Raw genomic sequence first — 11,238 nt, forward strand, 5'->3', positions numbered from 1 at the left:
CATGCTGCTGAGGATACTTGACTTTAAATTGCTGGGGAGAGATGGTGGCTGAGTCCCACACCTTGGCTACCTGTCCACCTTGTAACTAGGTGGAGGTTATGGCAGGTAATGGTCTGGTTGTAGGCAGGTGGGGATTGCCTCCAGGTGAATTTTTCAATTCCACATGCTTTGCTTTATGGCCTGAAGGAGATTTTCAAAAAAGCTGCTCAATGAACAGATGGAGGAGGAGAGATTTACCTGAACTGGTTCACATTTTGCCTCCAGTCATAGAAGCTTCTTTTCTGTTTTGGCTTAAAAGTCATTGCCAGTGACCAAAAGGAACTTAATTTCCTACAGATCAAATGCAGTTAGTCCTAGCTTTTGTAAATATTACCTCTCCCCACTAAAGGGGCAAATACCTAACCTCTGCATATAATCTGGCATGTCAGAGAGCATGTCTGACATATTGTGTGACAATAATCTGCTTCAGAGCTAATCATGGGAGAGTGTTGCACAGAGTGCTGCTTGTCACCTCAGGTGCCTTCAGCTCCCTGAGATTCAGGGTCTGGCATGATGTCAGAATGTAGCTCCCTGCTTTGGTTACTGGGAGGAACAACACACCAGAGGGTTGTGCTGCCTCCCAGAGGGACCTGGTCAGGCCGGAGAAAAGAGCAGACAGAGCCTCATGATGTCTAACAAGGAGAAGTGCGAAAGTCCTGCACATGAACAGGAACAACCCCAGACACCAACATATGCTGGGGGTAGGATGCCATTTTCCTTCTTTACAGCAAGGGCACATTGCTGGATCATGTTCAACTTGTCCACCATGTCCCCTGGGTCCTTCATGGCAGAGCTGATTTCTAGTCAGATGCCCCTAGCCTGTCCTGGAGCCAGGGATTATTCCTCCCTAATGGCAGGACTTGACGTCTCCCTGTATTGAATTTCATGGTGCTCCTGCCCACCCATTTATCCAGCTTCTTCATGTCCCTTTGAATGGCAGCACACCCATCTAGTGTATTAGCCAGACAGATTTCTTTCTGATAGTGTTTCTTTTTCCTTTTTTTTACTTTCCAGCTTATTTTCGTTATGGTTTTTGGGAAAAAAACACAAAAAACAAAACAAAACAAAACAAACAAAAAACCAAAACAAAACAAAAACAAAACAAAACAAACAAACAAACAAAAAAACAAAACAAAACAAAACAAAACAAAACAAAAAAAACACCAAAAAAACCAATCTCTCCTGCTTTAAGCATTTTGAAATCAAGTTACAACTTCCATGTTCTGGCATACACTTTCTTCTTTATTCTTTTAAACCATGGATAAGATATGCACTGCTTCCAAATATGTTAAGGTTTGAAATTCTCCAAGATTCTGGACAAATACTGAGTAACTAAGCCTATTATTGGTCATGTGGGGTTTGAGCCAAGTGTTTTATCATTAGAATTCAGACCTGTTTCAGTAATACAAAAACAAATCCACAAAATACATGGAGAAAAAGATAAAATGAGAACAGCAACAGAAAGAGCTCATGCTGTGATTTTTCCCCCTCTCTTGTCTTTATTCTTCAAATTTAACTTTAAAATAGCAAATGACTGAACTGCTAAAAGAAAAATAATTTAACAATGATAAATAAAGGTCAAAAATTTAGGCAAAAGCATTTCTTGATGGAACTGGTAACTGTTGTCTCCTCAATATCCAACACTTTGTTCCTCTTTATCCACTGACTATTGGTTCACACATCTCTCCTCAGCTGAACATAACTTTCTTTACTTTTTTTTTATTATATATTACCTTTCTAAAGATTGTGTTAGCATCTTAAGTAATATCTTTTCCTTTATCTATAAAAAATGCAGGCAGAGCAAGGTCAGTGTTATAAATTTCTCCTTCCTTTCCCTGAATGTAAGGCTTGTTCAGCAAGGATCTCTCTCTTCCCCATATTTGCACACAGAAATATTTAACAGACCATTCATTTAATAACATTAATTTCTAATTCGTGATACAATATTTTTATTAGAACAGGAGATTTGGAACATATCCTGTGAATGTTACTTTTTCAGCCAATTGGTCATTTGGTCATCAATTCATTCTTTTATAGATTCTTCTTTCCCTGTGTAGAAAATTGGACTTCTCACTTCTATGTTTAGATACACCAGCATAATAACCACTGCAACTGCAAAAAGGTTTTAAAGGCCTTTTGTAACCATCTATTTCTAAAAGCAAAAGTATAGAACAAGTTAATATCTCAGATCAAGGCTGATAAACATCCTTTGGTTTATTACTCCTTATTCATTAAGAGTAGTTCAGCAAGGCATCTCTGCTACTAGGGTCTATGCATGTATTTCATGAGATCTCCACAGTCCTTCTGGCTGTGTCATTATTTTGACCAATTTGTGAATCAATTAATCCCCTCCAATTATTTTTCTCTGAGATTAAAGTCCTCCTCTGAGTCTCTTTCAAATGACTGTTTGACACTTCTATTTTCTCTTCTTTTTCAAAGTTATCTTTCATCCAGGATCAGTTAAGAAAATCTCCCTATATGCTGTGTATATGCTATATAGTCAGAGTATCTGAGGGAGTTTCAGGTCTGAAACACCCTTCAGTCAAATTGAATTTAGTTGGTGAAGGCCTGAAATTGTAGTCATGCCCTCTAGCTCTAGGTAGAAAAGTAGTCTCCTTCAAGCAGTAATTATTTGTTTTCTATCATTTTCTATGCTCCTAAAAAAGGTTTGACTAGCAGCTGTGTCCCATTTAAAGGAAATAGGAGCCAACATATTTACAATGAGAAATATGTCCTTCTGAACAAGTAATCATTTTGGAGTCACATTCTTCTACCACTTTTGCTATTATATCCTGTGTTAAAAATTCAAGACATGGTCCCATCCCACTATAACAGAGTTTGACATTTATTGCACTATATGGGAAAAAAAAATTAATGTGAAATGAAATATTCTTTGTTTCTGGAAACAGCCAAAAACATAAGGGTTGGCATTTTAAAAAGTTTATACTTCCCAGATAGAATTAAGTTCCTTACATATGTTGTATTCTGGTAATAGTGTGTCCTACTATTTGTTTTCCTCCAAGTTTCCAGTATATTTTTATTCCATCCAGAGCAATGGTCCCATTATTCTATTTAGGCTTCCAGCTTGCATGCAGAAAGTTGTGTATTAACCCTTGAATTTCTTTCTAACCCTATTTGTAGATGGCACTTCATTTATTCCATCTATTGAACATTGCCTTGTAGCAATGGCTTTATCTGTCCTATTTTTTCCTTTAGGACTGTAGAATTTTACTGATTTTATCCACAGTGGATGGCTTCTAGGAAACTCTATGTTATTTTACACCTGTTTGTTTTCCTTTTTCTTGAAAGGTCACTCTTGACCTTGACTTAGCAGCAGCTTGATCCTCTTCCAGCAAAGCCACAAAGGTAGTGCTATGGAGAAGATTATTACAAACTGGATTCTCAGTCTCTCTTCCAGCGCATGAGCGCACCACATGCAATTAAAAAAAAAAAAAACAAGAATTGTAATGTACATATGGTACATATGGTGAATGCCTTGTCACCAGGTATTACTCCTGCTAAGAGTATACCTGTGCTCAGGAAGTGTTCGGACAAATTCATGAAATATTAACCTTTTCAAGTTTCCTATACACATGGAAAACATGTCCAGCTCAGGGATTCCCTGAATTACAAATATCTGGGGCTAGTATTATACATATTATGCTGGTGATAGTGTAATAGGAACTAAACCTTTTTACAAGCAGTAGGAGAACTTTTTCTGAATGTGATAGAGTGCTTTATTTGCCACTTTTAACCTAGGAGACCAATGTGTATCACTCTCAGCATTTCATAGGTAACTCCTGAAATAGGGAAACAAGGAATGTCAGGGAGAATGAGCAAAAGGAATGAAACTCTGTGGTTCAGTTGTGGTTGTGTGAGCAGAAGAAAGGCACTCAAATTTGTAGAATCAATGGTAACCCTTGCCCTTAATGGAGATCTTTTTTCACCAGTACACAGAGTGACAGGATCCTCTTGACTTCTCTTCCCCTGTACTCACAATTCTTCAACTCCTTTGCACGTCTTATATGGTAAAGGCTCAGGAGGAAACAATGTCTGTGGATTAGTAGCTGTAGCACCATACTTAAGTAAAAAAGAAAATAAAAAAACTGCTATTGAGGTTTATATCATGTCAGATGCATGAAGTCATTCATTCTGTCTGGAGGCAGACCTCAGCTATATTTAATTCAAGATATTGCCCTCCAGTATGATCCAGAGAAGAGAGATAAATCTGATCACAGGATTCAGAACATGGTCTATGTACAGCATGAACAAACTGAATCAGTCTAAGGAAAAAATAACCTTTAACTATGACCACCATGACCCCTGTGTCCTTCATGGCAGAGCTGATTTCTAGCCAGATGCCCCTAGCCTGTCCTGGAGCCTGGGCTTATTCCTCCCTAATGGCAGGACTTGGCATCTCCCTGTATTGAACTTCATGGTGCTTCAACTACATCAATGGTTGGCACAAAGAGGAACAAATGTTTTTTTCTATAATCATAAGAGACAAGACATGAAAAAGTAAATTTATATTGCCATGAAGCATTTTTTGGTTAGGAAGTAAGAAATCACTTTTAAGTCTAAATGCAGTTAAATGGTTGAATCAATTGCATAGGAAGGATAAGGAAGATCCATCAGAAACTTTTAAAACAAATGTCAGAAATATCAGTCTTTGTAATAGAATACTTTAAGCAACTTCTTAAGGCCTCTTTTAAAACTTTTTTTTCATTTTTGTTGTTCTACTATATGCTGAAGACAGAGAAGCATTCAGATACAATGATAGGAATGCTATGTAAAATAGATTAGTGGCAACTGTTTTTGAGAATATCACAACTGTCTCACAAGTATATCACAATCATTCTACTAAAAGACCTATATACTGGAAAACAGGGATTTGAATGAAAACCAACCAATGCACAGGATTAATCTTTGGCTACTCATATTCTGAATGTTTAAAAAAGGATAAATTATTCTGTCATTTAAGATAAATGTCACAGGAGTGTATTATATGGACTTAAAAATGAAGTTTGGATGAGATTATACTGATATTTTATTTTATAATGTGCCCACATTTCGTAGTTGAACAAAGACTTCATCATACCAGTAATTGAACTCATGCAATAGAAGCTCGGATCCTTATCAGTTCATATTAAAGTGTAATCATCATCATCACTGTCATCATCATCATCAATGAGATCTCTTTTTAAATTGCAGCAAACTTTGATAGAAATTACCAGGCCTAAAAATGATTTTCATATTTCAGTTCTGTTTTTCCTCCAACATTTGATTTTGTGTTACTAAAATTGGTTCCTTAGTTACTGCAACACCATCCTACAGTATCTTTTGTGGTAAAATTACTTTACAGTTTTTGCCATGAAGGAGATGTGCCTAGGCTTGAAGACCAGTGCTTGCAGAAAGCAATACAATAATAAAGTCTTGTACTGATTTTTCAATAAGTGCAAAATTTAAAAATTTTAACTGTGTGTTGTCCAGGTTTTTTCTTTTGTATGCTTCCCTTTTCTGATAAGGCCCTTCCCATAACTAAAGCCATGTAAGTTAAAAATTAATATTAAAATAAGAGTATAGCTGAAATAAAAAGAGTACCATTAAAACTAAAATATATGCTTTGGTCCACAAAAATCCTAACATTTCTGATTTTATCCTAAATGCCACTGGAGTTCTATTGACTCACAAAGCAAGTAATTATGCATAAATACACTTTAAAATTTGCTGCTGTTCCATGTAGCAACAATTGAAACAGAAGCTTTTAAAATATGTATGTTGTATATACCTGAATAATTTGTATCTCTTAATTTAGTCTGTGTGTATATGCAACAAAGAGAGACAAAGAACAAAACAGGGATCTTAATTTTGCTCAACATAAAGATGCTGAGCAAACCAATGCAAGAGGTAGACATTTTTGACTATGTCAAAGAGAGGAACCAAGTTCTACTTGAACTTACACACTTTGCTCATTTCTAGAAGTAAAACACTTGTCTTTTACATAGAGAGAAAATAAACTTCTTTGGTAGCTATTCAGTTCTCTTTTAAAAATAGTCATTCTTCTTTAAGAAAGAATGATCTTATGTCAGTAGTATCAACAAAACAATATGGATCATGAAGTAAATGTTTCTTCAGTATCAGAGATAAAGAAAAGATCTATGAAGCCTAAATCTTCTCAGTAAGTGTTATGTATAAAAGGTTGTTTAGCACTAGGAAGTACTGAAGACATGGGAGTGAGATTCAAATATACCATGCCTTGTCAGCCTTCACTGTGCCTCCCACAGTCAATGGAAGGGTACATGCTGATCATTCTTCAGCAAACTTAGCAGCTGCATGACTTTGTTCTTCAAAATATTTGCATTTTATAGGTGAAGGTAGTCTTTGGATCTGCCCCTCACTGGAATATCTTGTGATATTTTATTGTGTATGAGCCTGATTATGGAGGCTGAGTTTAACATTAATGATTACTGGCCAGATTGCCTTGCTCTGTGCTCTCCATTACTTACAATCAACTTGTTGACTTAACATGATTAAGGTTTACTTTATTTCATGTCTAGCAGTCATGATGCCAAAACCAGCGGTATTCAGACAGAGGTACCTGAGCCCACACCATCTGCTGTCAGTTCTCTGAAGTGAGTTAGAGCTGTAATTGACTTGGGTATTATAGCAGATACATTCTTTGGCTTCTAAAATCACTCCATTCTAGCTCTGTGCAAACCAGGAGCAAAGTCATTTACAAAAAGCCCTTATCACAAAAAATCCACAGCGGGTATTTACTCCTGCTTGAACATATCTGCTGGGGCAGAGATTTTCAATTCCTCATCATTCTGGAGGCAGTCATTCACTTCATTTCACTTGACTTTATCTTCCTGAGGTATATGTCCTTGACTCAGGACACAGCAGCACAGGTTGAGCTGCGTGCCTTCACACTTCATCCATTGAGCAATGACACTGTCTGGTCCTGTTCAACCCCACCTTATTGCTCACATGCAGGCACAGGCTCAGCTTTCCACTTCAAACTGATAATAAGGTGTATTCACAATTAGCATGGCAGCAAGATGGGTTAAGTGTAGGATCTTTTGTAGGATCTGTGGTCTTCTCAGAGTGCAAGCAGGTTGGGCATGTATCTGTCAACCTAATGTTAGAGGAGTCAGCTATAGATCTGTGAATCTGTATCTCATTATACTTATTGAGAATTAAATTTATTTGAGAACTGGTAATCAGTTCCCTGGTAATCAGAGGGAGGTGTTTATCTCTCCCTCTTTCCTGTGTGTGATACAGTATTGTCTGTAATCGTATACTCTCAAAAAAGTGGAGCAAACATATATCAGTTATTTTCTTTAATACAAGAAGGATTTAAACCCAGGACTGATTTTCCATCTCTAAGTGCATTAGTATAGTTCCTGTTTGGAACCTCAATGAGAGGTTGTTGCCTCTCATTTCAAGGGCAGTATATTAGAAGGATTCTGGGCTTTTATTGACTGTTGTCCTAATTAGCCACTGTAATGGAATTAAGTGGGACCGTGTCTTGTTAGGACTTGTACATAGGAAAAACATAAGGACAAAACCAACCAAAAAATCTCACAGTCAAAGGTTGCAAGAGGATTTTGGATTGTTTTGAGCCCTTTGAGAGAAGAGAGGGAAGAAAAGGCAGAAAAGATGTTTTGCAATGTTGAGTTGCTGTCCTTGGACATTTGTGAGAAGTGCATTTCTGGGGGTGTATTTGGATATGAGTGTTTATGATTGGTGTCTCATATTATGAAAAATATACATTTTAAATAATTTAATTTATATGGCTGGATCAATCAGTAACACAAACATCAAAAATAATGTTAAACGTTCAGTCTCATGAAAATGTGCCCTCATAAGTCTTATGCATCTGTTTGAGTCTCTCACCAGTCTTTAGCAAGTTTTAAGACCGTGTATGATGAAGGGATTGCATCACAACTCCTGATATTTCATTTGAGGAATTGAAGAAAGTAAAGAAAGTTACTGATCACAAGTAAGATATACAGAGATTTTTTCTGACTATTCATGTAAAATTTGTTTCTTTTCAAATTATTAGTAGTCTTATAGGTCCCATTATAATTGTCTGCCCTATTTTTTTTTTTAGGTTAGTCTTCCTTTGCATATTAAAAGCACCTTTCAAGCAATTATAGCTTAAAGCACACTGAACTTCAATTACATTGACTCATGCGGTGAAATTTTTGTTTAAAATAGTGAGATCCTTTTTATCATGGGAATATACTACTCTTTCTTTCTTTCTTTCTTTCTTTCTTTCTTTCTTTCTTTCTTTCTTTCTTTCTTTCTTTCTTTCTCAAGAAGTAGGTGTTATAATCTTAAATGATGCACTTTATTCTAAAGGAATTCAAATGAAAATGAACTGTTAACATGACTCTTGTTTATAGTAAGGTCTGACTGGTTGAATTTAAAGCTGTATTTTATTGACACAGAGAACAGCAGGTACATCCACTAATTTTATATCTATAAAATAAATTAGGCAATAATAAATACAATTGGAAGTATTGTACATATTGTAAATTTTTGCCTTAAATCTAGCAATGGAATCCATCCTTTCTTACCAAGAGAAGTCATAATGCAAAGAACATAAATGGTTAATGTTTGAAATATATCCATTTAAACTCTCTGAAATCAACCCAAACCTCCTTCAGGAGTTTGAAGGAGCAATAAAATGCTATCTACATAGAGGATGCTTTTCTACATTTCCAGCCTTGGCAAATATTGCAAGCAAAGGTAGCATACACATTTGAGAATGTGTGTGTTTGAAGACATGCAGGTTTTTTTGGGCTGCTCTATTCCTCCAATTTTTAAGAAGCTGGCAAAAATAAGTGTAAAATGTTGCAGAGAAAGTCAGTTTTATAAGACTTTCTATGATTCACTACAATATACACACTGCAAAATACAGTGGGCTGGCAGCTGAGCAAAGGAAAAACATAAGGAATATTGTTTTGCAGGTGTTATATCTGTATACTTAGATACATTAGAATGATCCTTTCTTCATTTTCTTCTCTCTTTCTTTTTTTTCCCTAGTGGCTACCTAGCTGCTCTGAGAGAAGACACGCAGCAATGTCATTCAAAGAAAATGAGTAAGCAATTGCAGAAATGCCAAGAAAGTACCTCTTGTAAAAATCAGTAGCAGGCCAAGAAAACAAGCAGTGGAGATTATGGGAAATGAAAGCACAGATCTCCCAAGGCCTTGAGTATACAAGCTCAGAGATGGATACAGTGTTTGACCTTAAGAGCTTGGAGAAGGCTTGATAATTTAGAATAGAATAGTGAAACAGACATAAAATAAGAATAAAGATTTGTAGTTTAAGCAGAAATATGTTTTAAGCAAGTAGAAATATAAGCATGTAAGTAAATAAATATGTTAAACAAGATAGTAGAAGATTTTAAGGTTTAACAATAGAACTTGTGGAATTGATAAAAAGTAGAAGATACAGCAATAAGTTTTTGTAGAGTTATATGATTGGATAGAAAAAGACACATTAAGGCAAATAATGTAAAAGGTAGCAATTAACAATTGGTTATGAAGATGCTAGCAAGCTTTGTGGAAGTAGCTGATTGGATAAGAAATTTATAAAAGACATTGTAACGATAATTATTGCGGCTTCTGAGGCAAGGCTTCTAATGTATGGCTTCTGATGTGATGGTTTTAGATGTAACAACCTTATAGTCTCACCCTTCCATGAGACTGATTTTGCAGTAACCTATCTTTTAAACACCTCCTCAGTCGACCCTGTCTTTCTGTATCCCAAATAGGTTAAATTTTGATAAAATTTTGATGAAATTATGTTTTTTTCCACTCACCCACCTCATCACCATGTGCTTTGGAAGACAAGCATTAGTTTTTTGTCTTAGTGTTAGTGCTCTGTCTGAATGCACTCACAGAGCAACATTTTTGCAATCTTTTCTGGATGCATGTTACCTTAGTTGTTCACTTCTAAACCTGCTCATTACTTTTAGTGTTACTGAATCCTTTCTTTAAAGCAGTGTGACATGCACAGTTGAATAAAGGCCATAATTTCTCTTTGAAAACTCACTGGCATGAATGAAGCTAATGATTTTAGTCTGGCACTTAAGCTGCAAGGTAAATGAAATGAAGTTTTTTATCCAATATTTGATGGCTTTGCATTTCAGATATTAATCTATTTTATGCTAATGAATTAGACAATTTTTTGGTGTAATGGAAAATTTCAATGGTCATCTAAAAATTTCTGAAATAACTATGCACAGTTTGTTTAGATCTCACATATAATCGTACTGACTGTGTAACTCACATAACTGGCATCACAGCTCCTGGGTCTGGATCATCCAGCCTTAGGAATTAGAGAATTTAGAAACTTTCTTATTTCTTATAAAAGTTGTAATTTGTGTCAGTTTTAAAAGTTACCGCCAAAACTATTCTCTCCTTCACAGGAGGCATTAAGAGTACAATGTTCCAGTTCTTCTGTTCCTCTGGATCCTTGGGTCATGAAATCTCTATTTCACTAGTGTCTCTATTAAAGTCTCCTTAGTGTGCCTCCTGCAGTGTTTTTAGTAGACCTTGACATTATTACAATGAATATCATCCCCCAGTCCCCTTACATGGGCTTCATTCCTGAGGTGACCAGCTTTTCCGTTCATGTTTCAGCTGTGTTTGTATAAGTCTTTGTCTTGTTGTCAGCCTTGGGTTTTGGTCAGGCTTTGAAGACATGTGTGAAATACAGACCAGGAGAAAGCACTGGGAGAGAAACAGCTACAAAAAGAGCAGGGATGTCTATGGAGGCATGAAGGGAGAGTCTGTGCCAAAAGTAATTATTCCTACCAGGTATAAGGACCCAAACAGGTAATTTCTTCCTATTGTGCTTCTCAGATATCTGCTGCTGTGAAGTTGATGCTCCTGATCTAGAAATTGCTTGGAAGAAGCAGAAGGCAGGCTGAGGAGCAGCACTGAAGAGTCAGGAGCTGCGGCCAAATCAATATACAGAAAGGAAGAAATTTCTGAGAATAATCTGGAATGGGGGGCATATCCTGACTGTAGTACACCTGGTCTTGATGATGAATCTCCTCAGCAGAAAGCTGAGAACCATATTATGAACACCTATCCCTTTCTCCTCCTTTTTTTCCCCACCTGGCCATAATGCATTTCTAAGATTGCCTACTCCCTTCCAAGCTTATCCCTCTCTGAAAGAAGAT

The 11,238-nt window shown here is 36.4% G+C and overlaps 1 long non-coding RNA gene across 1 annotated transcript; it reads left to right on the top strand.

Annotated features, from left to right (window-relative positions):
- The first annotated feature begins 646 nt into the window (after nt 1–646).
- On the top strand, nt 647–11,002 carry LOC128821058 (uncharacterized). Its single transcript, XR_008441013.1, has 3 exons — nt 647–740; nt 9,091–9,173; nt 10,916–11,002. It is a non-coding gene; the product is annotated as an uncharacterized LOC128821058 (long non-coding RNA).
- Nucleotides 11,003–11,238: the final 236 nt, after the last annotated feature.

This window comes from Vidua macroura, chromosome 2 (genome assembly GCF_024509145.1).
Source record: "Vidua macroura isolate BioBank_ID:100142 chromosome 2, ASM2450914v1, whole genome shotgun sequence".
Taxonomy (NCBI): domain Eukaryota; kingdom Metazoa; phylum Chordata; class Aves; order Passeriformes; family Viduidae; genus Vidua; species Vidua macroura.